The 11,194-nt window shown below is 42.6% G+C and overlaps 1 pseudogene and 1 gene segment (V, D, J or C); both read left to right on the top strand.

Moving 5' to 3' along the window:
* The first annotated feature begins 4,460 nt into the window (after positions 1-4,460).
* The window catches only part of LOC113219486, a 59,617-nt gene continuing 52,883 nt past the window's right edge, over positions 4,461-11,194 (top strand).
* Positions 4,769-6,198, top strand: LOC111529423 (annotated as a pseudogene).

Genomic DNA, 11,194 nt, shown 5'->3' with positions numbered 1-11,194 from the left:
ATGACATCTCCAACTCAAGGGATGTGTTGGAATCAGGACTCAGTCTAGGAAAGTATTATACTCATACACGCACAAGGTGGAGTTGGATATTGATACTGCGAAATCTAATTGAAAATGATTCTGGGGTCTATTACTGTGCCAACTGGGACAGGCACAGTGATTCAGACCTGCTGAACACCACACCGAAAATCTGCCTTGTGGCTGCTTCTGGTACACAAGGTAGAGCCACCCCCCCTCATTTCCTGCCGCCAGATTTACTGTATGCTGAACAAGAGAAACACAGCTTAACTCCTGACCTCCCCCTAATATCACATTCTCCTGGCAGCAGCTGCTGCCTGTTCGCTACCCTCCCCCAGAACTTTCCTGAAGACCAAGCTGCCATCTCCAGGCCTCAGCTAAGCAGCCTGACTGAGAGCAAGGTTCTCTTAGCTCTCCTAGGACATGGGCAAAGCCCACTCAATCTGCTTCCTAGGACAGACAGGTACACCTAGAGTCCAGCTGTGAAGCAAGATATTTTGGACAGCAAATGGGAAGGGTGTTTTTACTGAATCATGTATCCAATCATGGTCCAGAGAGCACAGCTGAGAGTGGTGTTTTTTCCTTATGTCTGTAACAATACAAGCAATACTAAAATTACCACCAAAATACCTGGCCTAGATATGCAGTTGAACATTCTCTCCCTCCGCCCTCCCTTTTATTCTCTCTTTTTCTTACTTCTTTGCTTGCTTTTATTTTCTTCTCCCTCCCTTCCTCCCTCCCTCGCTCCATCCTTCTATCCCTTCCTCCCTTGTTTCCTTCCGTCCATTCTCCTTCTTTTTTTTCCTTCCTTCCTTCTTTGCTTTTCTCTCTCTTTCTTTCCACAAAATCAATTGAAATAATTTTTCTCTATTTGTTCATGCCAACATTGATACAGCTACTTTAATTGTTCAGTTGTCATTTTAATATTTTGGAAACTTGTTGTCTTACTTTGTTTTGTTTCATATTTGTTTTGTATATATAAAACATTTACATGGAACTGAAGTCAAAATTATAAAAGAAGATGGATGTGAAGATTTTAACTTCCATTGCAGATTTCTTGTTCCTCTTTTCTCCCTCACCCTATAGGTAACAATATTTTTATCAGTTCATGTGAGCTTTTTCACTCTGTTTTTCATAGCAGAGTATGTATTGCTTCTATTTCAATGCCATATTTATATTTTCATTCTGATATTCCATTTTTATACATTGGAATCAATCTTTTATTTTCCTGTGTCTGGATTGTGTGTCTTACTTCTAAAGGTGCACATACTTCATAAGTATGCATAAAGAAATCCATATCATGTATTTGAATGTTTTTATGCATTATTTAATGATGGCATCATTGTTCTATCAGGAATTTTTACACAATAATTACTGTATTGGTAATAATAATACTGGCCAGGCCTGATGGCTTGTGCCTGTAATCCCAGCATTTGAGTATTCCAGTCGATAGGAACACTTAGGCCAGGAGACTGTGACCAGCTTAGCCAACATGGTGAAACCCTGTCTCTACTAAAAGTACAAAAAATTAGCTGGCTGTAGTGGTGCACACATGTAATCCCAGCTACTTTGGATGCTGAGGCAGGAGAATCTCTTGAGCCTGGAAGGTTGAGTTTTCAGTTAGCTAAGATCACACTACTGCTGTCCAGTTTGGGGAACAGAGTGAGACTCTGTCTCAAAAAAACTAATAATAATAATATGATGGTAAATATGGGTACCGACATTCTGGTAGTTAATTTACTAAGCACATTACATGCATATTTTATTTAATCTATACAGAAACTTTATTAAGGATTTAAAGTACCATTGAATGTAACATAAGAAATTGGGGGTTTAATTAACATTCCCTAAATCATATACTTTAATTTGATAATGATTGCATCCCAAGCTCTGTGGTTCCAAAAATGAGATTTGTTAATTTGGTTTGCATTCCCCCATCTTTAGGAGTACTAGCATTGTTTTACAACTTTATAGGTCATTTATACTTCTTCTTTTGAGAATCGCCTTGTCATACTCTTTGCCTATTCCTCTTTTGGATGATTAATTTTTTCTTATTGGTCGTAAGAATTAATATACACCATTTTAGAGATACTGACCCTTTATCAAATACGTTGAAGATATTTCTCCTGATTTGTTATTATTTACATTTGGCAACTTTTGGTGAACTGAACTTTGATAAAAACACAATAAAATCTATCAATTTTTCTAGGGTGTCTAGTTTGATGTCAGGCTTAGAGAGGCCAATCTCACCTAGAATTTGTATGCAATTCATCATCGTTTAAGTCTAATGATCTTCTTTTTATTACTACTAAAACACTATTTGTAACTGGTAAGGTAGAAATGCAACAATATTTGTTTACATATGGTAAGCCAATACCCAAAAGAGAACTTATTAAATAATTGACTATTTCCTTGTGGATATTAACATATAACTTTATCACATGAGAAAATATTACATACATGTGGTTCTCTTTCTGGATTTTCCACTGTGTTCCAGGAATCTTGTCATTCTAGTGCTAGTATTGCCCTCTCTTCAGCACTGTAGCTTTATAGTTCTTTTCATATTCTGATGAGGTTTCTTTCATTATTTCTTTAAGAATTTTCTGTGCATTCTACCGTGATCTCAGTCCTCTCCCTTCCCATTTTCAAACTGTGAGACTTCTGTCCAGAAAGATTTTTTCATACTCCAAGGCAGGCAAGCTTCCCTCCTTCACAAGGATCCCTATTGGGTGCTGATTTTGTTGGGTGCCAGATATCGGGGGAATCAGCCCCCAATATTTCAATGTAGGTTGTTTTCTGTTTTCCCTAAGTGTCGGCCAGTCTGAGAAATAAAGAGAAAAAGTACAAAGAGAGAAATTCTACAGCTGGGCCACCGGGAGTGACATCACGTATCAGCAGCTTCCATGATGCCCACCTGAGCCGCAAAGCCAGCAAATTTTTATTAGGGATTTCAAAAGGGGAGGGGTGTATGAATAGGGAGTAAGTCACAAAGATCACATGTTTCAAAGGGCAATAAAAGATCACAAGGGCAGAAGGGCAGAGCAAGATCACAAGGCCAGGGCAAAATTAGAATTACTGATGAGCTTCCATGTCCCACTGGGTACATACTATCTTGATAAACATCTTACCAGGAAACAGGATTCGAGAGCAGAAAACTGGTCTGACTAGAATTCACCAGCCTGGAATTTCCCCAACCTAGTAAGCCTGAGGGCACTACAGGAGACCAGGACGTATTTCGTCCCTTATCTTCAACCGCATAAGACAGACAGTCCTAGAGCGGTCGTCAATAGGCCTACCCCTGGGAATGCATTCCTTCCCCAGGGTTATTCCTTGCTGGGAAAAGAATTCAGTGATATTTCTCCTATTTGCTTTCTGCAAGAAGAAAAATATGACTCTGTTGTGCCTGACACCACAGGCAGTCAGATCTTATGGTTATATCCCTTGTTCCCTGAAAATTGCTGCTATCCTGTTCTTTTTCAGGGTGCCCAGATTTTATATTGTTCAAACACACGTGTTTTACAAACAATTTGTACAGATAATGCAATCATCGCAGGGTCCTGAGGTGACATACACCCTCAGCTTATGAAGATGACAGGATTAAGAGATTAAAGTATAGACAGGCATAAGAAATTATAAGAGTATTGACTGGGGAAGTGATAAATGTCCATGAAATCTTCACAATTTATGTTCAAAGACTGCAGTAAAGACAGGCGTAAGAAATTATAAAAGTATTAATTTGGGGAACTGATAAATGTCCATGAAATCTTCACAATTTATGTTCTTCTGCTGCAGCTTCAGCTGGTCCCTCCATTCGGGGTCCCTGACTTCCTGCAACAGACGGTGAGAACTCAGCTTTCAGAGCTGCTCCTATGGCAGCTTCATGTCCTGCACGTGTGGTCCAGAGGCAGAGGGAGACCAACCAGAGCCCCCTCCCTTTCTCATTCACAGCTGTGATGACAGCAGAAACTGAACTCTCTGAGCTAGGCCAACACAACAACAAAGAGGGACATTGTTCTACATCTCATTATGTATATTTTAAATGTGTATCTCTATATACTTCTTATAGAGGAGGTGAAAATCTGTGTATGCCCTACTGAATTTTCACATTAACATTACTCTACTTGTTTCGTCCCCTATATCTCCATCTGTGAATTCAGGTGCACTGCAGATCTCAGTTCACTTTCTGAGGGTAGGGCTGCCAAACAAAATAGACAATACCCAGGGAATTTGGAAGTTCAGGTAAATAACAAGTTTTTGGTTTATGTATATTCCAAATATTACATGACATGGCACCCTAAACTACTTAAACAACAGCAACAATAACAATAACAACTCATACACCTACTTCAATGAACAAAAATCCTCTAATAAAGAGATCACACCCACAAGATCACAGACACTCCTTCCCCACCTCCACCCCCTGACACACCCATTTACCTTACAGGAGAGTCCAAACCCACCAACATACATGATCCTCAGTCCTTTTAATAAAGCAGGTTCAACCCTTCTCAGAGTGGACTTGGGTGGTTGCCTCCAAGTGCCCTGCAGAGGCAAAAAGGAAGGCAGTTCAGGGCCCTAATCAGAGGCTTCCTGGCAGGACAAGGTCCTGGCATCAGCATTTGCTGCTGCAACTCTGAAGTGCAGGGTGTGAGCCTACTGTGGGACTGCCCCCTCCAAGGGCTGAGCCGGCTGACTCCAGGGTCAGCTTCCTTGACATTTGCAGTCCCTCTGCTGCAGGCTTGAGCTGTCCATGCCCCTGGCTGTCTTCTGCAGAGGGCCTGCTCTCAGCTGCCACAGACAGCGCTGGAGAACAGGCCTGAGCAGAGAAGCAGGAGCTCCTCTGCAGGTCCTCCCAGGTACCATCCCTCTGGGAGGAAGGTTTGGGAGTTCCCTAAGGTAGATCCTCAGTCACTTCTCTCTGCCTGTGACTCAAGAAGACCAACTCCCCCCACTGCCTTCTGTGCCAGAGATCACTTCCTTGTTGAGTAGAACCTGAGTTTTGAGAGGGTCTTCTGCTCCTCTTCATCTGGTTCCTTTCCTTCCACAACCCCAGAGAGGAAGGCATGCAGTGGACCCTAGCCGTGCTTCTAGCTTTCCTGTCTCCTGGTAAGTGTGCTGCCTACAGAGAGGCTCACGGGTTTTGTTTTGTTTTGGTTTGGTTTTTTTCTTCTTTTGCAAGGGATGCCATACTAAGAAATGCCTTATTATATTCTGTGTTGTTCCCATTGCTGCCAGTCAGATATCTACTAACTTGGAAGCAAGAATAAAGTCAGGCACCAGGGGGTCAGGGTCATCTGTTGTTATCACCTGTGATCTTCCTGTAGAAAATACCTTCTACATCCACTGGTACCAACACCAGGAGGAGAAGGCTCCACAGCATCTTCTGTGCTATGACGCCTTCACTCCAGGGATGTGTTGGAATCAGGAGTCAATCTAGGAAAGCATGATAATTATGGAAGTACAAGGATAAGTCAGAAATTTATACCTCTAAAACTAAATGAAAGTGACTCTGGGGTCTATTACTGTGCCAACTGGGACAGGCACAGTGATTCATACCTGCCCTACACCACACTGAAAATCTGCCTTGTGGCTGCTTCTGGTATACAAGGTAGAAAAGACCCATCTCATTTCTTGCCACCAAATTTACTGTATTCTGTACAAAGAGAAACACAGCTTAACTCCTGATCTCCCCCCTAATATCACACTCCCCTGGCAGCTGCACCCTGTTCTCCACCCTCCCCTAGGACTTTCCTGAAGACCAGGCTGCCATCTCCAGGCCTCAGCCAAGCATCCTGGATGAGAGAAAGGTTCTCTCAGCTCTCCTAGGACATAGGGGAGGCCCACTCACTCAGCTTCCTAGGACAGACAGGTACACCTAGGGTCCAGCTGTGAAGTGAGATATTTTGGACAGCAAATGGGAAAGGTATTTATACTGAATCATATATCCAGAGATCACAGCTGAGAGTGTTGCTTATTCCTTATGTCTATAGCAATATAAGCAATACTATAATTACCACTAAAACACTAGGCCTAGATATGAACATTCTCTCCCTCTACCTTCCTTTTATTTTTCTTCTCTCTACTTTCCTGGTTACTTGCTGTTTTTCTACACGTCCCTTTTTCTGCCCTCCTCTCCCTCCCTCCCTACCTCCCTTCCTAGCTTGCTTGCCTGCCTGCCTCCCTTCCTTCCTTCCTTCCTTCCTTCCTTCCTTCCTTTCTTCCTTCCTTCCTCCCTCCCTCCTCACTTCCTCCCTCCCTCCTCCCTTCCTTCCTCCCTCCCTCCCTCCTCCCTTCCTTCCTCCCTCCTTCCCTCCTCCCTTCCTTCCTTCCCTCCCTCCCTCCTTCCTTCCTTCCCTCCCTCCCTCCGAAAAGTTGCTAACAACTTTCAAGTCTTTAATGATCAGTAATTGAATTAAAACGGTTAAAACAGCAATTGAGAAAAACATAGTTTTGAACACTGACAACACAAAATAACTTATCCATGTAACCAAAAGCTACCTATTCCCCCAAAACTATTGAAATAAACAAACAAAAAATTAGAAAATGGAAACTTCATTAAAATTATTCTCACCAATGAGGTTGTCCAAAAGTCAACCAAATTTATTATAGAATAGTAATAACCAAATTTGTGCATGAATCAGTGATGACCTAAGTATCCTGTAAGCATTACTGATTTTTTTTTCTATTAAATTTACCTTCAAGAAAAGCCTTCAGGATGACGTTTTCCACTGCACTTCATTATGCAATGCCATGTTGACTTGGTATATTACCTCAGATGTGATTCTAACATGGTTTGATTTGTTATGACGAGACTAAAATGAAACATATCACTTTTTTCATGTGCATATTGTACCTTATAAGCACAAGGTGCAATAAATAACCAATTTGAACATGGAAAACAAATGTAGTGGTTATACATTTTTTCTCCTCCAAAATAATATTTTTTCTTACTGCTAAAACAATCTAAATGTAGAGAAAGATTGAAGACAAACAATTTGCCCATTTCCGTTGCTCACTGTCTGTATTTCGCACTTTCTACCTGTCATTTCCCTGTGTTGACCTTTTCTGACCATAACTGGGAGCCCAGGGACTCACAACTTCCCTTCCCAAGCCAGACCCCTTTTCTTGCCATGCCCATAGGCTTCCCCTCATGGCCATCTCTTTGACTACTCAGGAGGTCCTGGGTATCATTAGCAAAGCTGAAAATTAACCTTCATTTCAGTAGGAAGTCAAGGCTGGGTCTATTTCTCCAAGCCTCTGGCAGATGTGTCCTTCCCAATGCCCTATCTTCACCATTTCCAAGGACATGCCACTGGCAGAGAATGAGCTGGTCCTGCCTCCAGGTCCTCTCTGTCTGCTGGCCTGACTTAGCCTTCTTCTTTTGGACACACACACACACACACACACCTGGTTCTTGAAAACTGTGTTAGTCCCTATAATTTCTACTTTGTGCAAACCCCAGAGATCATTTACTGGAACCCATCCAGTTTCCAGGTGCAATAACAACACCCCACATTTCCTGAGCATGGTCTATGCAGCCAGGACTGTGCTGCGTACTCTGCTCACATTCTCCTGTTTACTCTCCATGTGGCCCCATGACTCTCCTCTTTACAAAAGAGGAAAAAGAGGTGAAATAACTTGCCCAAGACTACACAGCTATCATGTTATTTTAGGGTACTGAAAAATTCCTTCTACTAGGACCTCTGGGTGCCATGCTCCGAAGCTGGCTCAGACGTGGGCATGGGTTTTTGTCAGGGATTGCTGTTTTGTGTTTGTCCCTTCCTCTGGAGCAAGCAGCACACTCGTTGTTCTCTGAGTATAGGATGGTTACATGAAGCAGGAGATTTGTCACCAGTCAGGCCTGGCTTCTGTCCCAACTCTGATTCTCTTTAGGTGTTACAGCCTTGGAAAAGCTACTTAAAAAAACAGCCTTACTCCTTCATTTCTAAATTGGAGATAACATTTATCCTATAGAGTTATTTTAGGATTTAATAAAGCAATGGCCATAAACCAATTAGTGCAGTCGAAGAGTTTCGCTAATTATACCATCAACATTCTTTAAGCCTTTTTTAGAACTCTAGCTTTTTGTCATCCCACCCTTCATCTTGTGGTCGGATTTCTGTCTCTCCTCTGGAACTTCTTTCTTCCTCCCCCATTTCTCTCATTGGTTACCTCCTTGCACCACAAGGGAAACAGCAGTTCGGGCCCTAAGCTGGCCATTACCATAACTCAGAAAAGTGTAGCTCAGGTCCACAGTTTGAAACAGGTCACTCTGGGCTCCTCGCCCCGGGTCAGGATCAAAGACGTGCTGAGTCGCCTTGCCTTCCTTTGGTCCATCCTGTTTCCAGGTCAGTCTCCTATCTAAGGACCTGTGGAGAGGTGGCGAAGCTTTGGGTCATCCCTACCTCACTGCTGTCTCCCTGACAGCTGGCTGGTGGCTCATCGGGCAGGAGCAGCTGGCCCATGTCCTGGGGCACTAGGGAAACTCGGTCATCCTGCAGTGCTTGGTCTGTACCAGGATCAACTACATCTACTGGTACCGGCAGCAGAAGGGCCACCAGCCACCTGAGGGGCTCCACCAGCTGGCCATGTCCACGTTGGATGTGCAGTGGGATTCCATCTTGAAAGTAGATAAAATCACAGCCAAGGATGGCAGCAGCTGTACCCCGGCAGCGCTGAAGCTGGAGACAGGCATCGAGGGCATGAACTATTGCACTACCTGGGACTGGCGCAGCCCTGCACACCACCCCAGGCCTGCACAAAAAGGACTCTTCCTCCCAATCCAACAAGGCCTTGGGCATTTTCACTAACTCTTAGTCCCTTGGGTTTCCCTGGGGCATAGAAGCAAAAAAGTCCTGTCCCCTGTCCCTCGCCTCCCCATCTATCCTGGAGGTCCCTTCCGCAGTCCCACTATGGATGAGGCTCTCAGCCTGTGCAGATTCAGTGATCTAGCTCATTGAAAGCGGTCTGTTTAAAGATGCTCCCGTTCATTATCTCTGAAGCCTTTGCAGGATGACCTGTGCTCCTGAATCCGGGTGCCACTAGCCACATGTGGCTACTGAGCATGGGAAACATACCAAGTACAATAGTCCAAACTGAGATGGGCTGTATGTCCAAAATCACATTTTGAAGATTTAGTGTTAAAAAATGAAATAAATGTTATAATGACCAAAAGTTGAAATGATTATATTTAGGTATCTGGGACTAAAACCAATAGCATTAAAACGAATTTTACCTGTTTCTCTTTACTTTGTTTAATGCAGCAACTAGAAAAATTTAAGTGTGTGACTCACCTTGGTGACTCACATTTATTTCTATTGGACAGTACTGTTAGAGACTGATCATTTAAGAGTCTGACCATCTCCCCTGAAGAATGCACAAATAAAATATTTTGGAAGAGATTTCAAGGGTGGAGGACTTGCTGAGATTTACCACAAAATGGTTGAAAAGCTGAGACTGGAAGCCTACCCCTGTTTCCAGCTTCCAAGCTCTTGGCCCTGGGACTGTTACCATTTTGCAATAGAGTCAGCAATTAGAAGCATAGGAAACAAGATTGCACACTCCTCAGTACGTTCATCCTTGGGCAGGCTGCACGGGAACTGATGTGAGTAGACAGTCGTCATGGCAGGGTGATGCAATACTCCCTGGATGAGACACTGGGACTTTGCCTTCCACTTCTCCTTGAACAGGACCCCACTGTGGAACATGTGTGTATCCCAAGCCTCTCTAGACTTTTGTTCTCCCATCTGACAAATGAGGAGGTTTAGTCAAATGTCTGCTAGGTTATGTGACTGTGATTTTTGTATTGAAGCAAAGCCATACACATAAGATCACTATGCTGACTACCTTCATATAAAGCAGTCTTCTTTAACAGAAAATAAATGAAAGAAAAAAAAAAGAAAACCTGTGTTACTGATCCTCCAGCACTAAACAGGAAACCCCTCTGCCACTCTATGTACAGAAGAAAAAGAAATTCTTTGAAGTCTAAGCTGAATTTAAATGCCTTTTCAAAGGAACGCTTAATATACTGTTGATGAGAATGTAAATTAGTACAACTTCTCTGGAAAACAGTATGGAAATTTCTCAAAGACCTAAAAATAGAACTACCATTCAATCCAGCAATCCCATGACTGGATATCCACCCAAAGGAAAAGAAATTATTATATTAGACCACATTCATATATTTATTGCAGCACTGTTCATAATAGCAAGATTATGGAATTAATCTAAATGTCCATCAGTGAATGACTGGATAAAGAAAATGTGGTATATATACACAGTGGAGTACTATTCATCCATAATAAATGTGGTATATACACACAATGGAATACTACTCATCCATACAAAAGAATGAAATCCTGTTTTTTGCAGAAACGTGGAGGAAACTGGAGGCCATTATCTAAAGTGAAATAGCTGAGAAATAGAAAGACAAATACTGGATATTCTCACTTATAAGTGGTAGCTAAATAATGTGCACACGTGGACATAGGGTATGGAACGACACTTTGGTGGCTTGTAAGGGTGGTGGGGGGGCAGAAGGAATACAGATGGAAATTAAATAATTTCACATCACAATGCGTATTATCCAGGTGTGGGGTATACTAAAAGCCAAGACTTTACCACTGTGCGTTATATGTGTGTAACAAAATTGCACTTGTACCCCTTAAATTTATACAAATAAAAAACAAAAACAAACACTTTTCAATGGAAGATTGAAAGTTTATGTGTGACTTGATGACATTAGTAAAAAAGATGGATGAATGTAAAGTCCAAACAATTTTGAAGGAACTCAGTCCAGCACATTCCTTCACTCATTGTCCACCTCTCTCAACTTCTGTTTTTGTGCTAGAGATTGATAATTAAGACACGCCTTGCAGGCTGGGCACTATGGCTCATTCCTGTAATCCCAGCATTTTGGGAGGCCGAGGCAAGAAGATCACCTGAGGTCGGGAGTTTGACAGCAGCCTGACCAACATGGAGAAGCCCCGTCTCTACTAAAAACACAACATTAGCCAGACGTGGTGACTCATGCCTGTAGTCCCAGCTACTTGGAAGGCTAAGGCAGGAGAATCGCTTGAACCCAGGAGGTAGAGGTTGGGGTGAGCTGAGATCGTGCCATTTGCACTGCAGCCTGGGAAACAAGAGTGAAACTCTGTCTCAAAAAAAAAAAAAAAAG

This window comes from Piliocolobus tephrosceles, chromosome 8 (genome assembly GCF_002776525.5).
Source record: "Piliocolobus tephrosceles isolate RC106 chromosome 8, ASM277652v3, whole genome shotgun sequence".
Taxonomy (NCBI): Eukaryota; Metazoa; Chordata; class Mammalia; order Primates; family Cercopithecidae; genus Piliocolobus; species Piliocolobus tephrosceles.
Note: the sequence above shows the minus strand (reverse complement) of the source record. Positions and strands in the feature narration are given on the sequence as shown.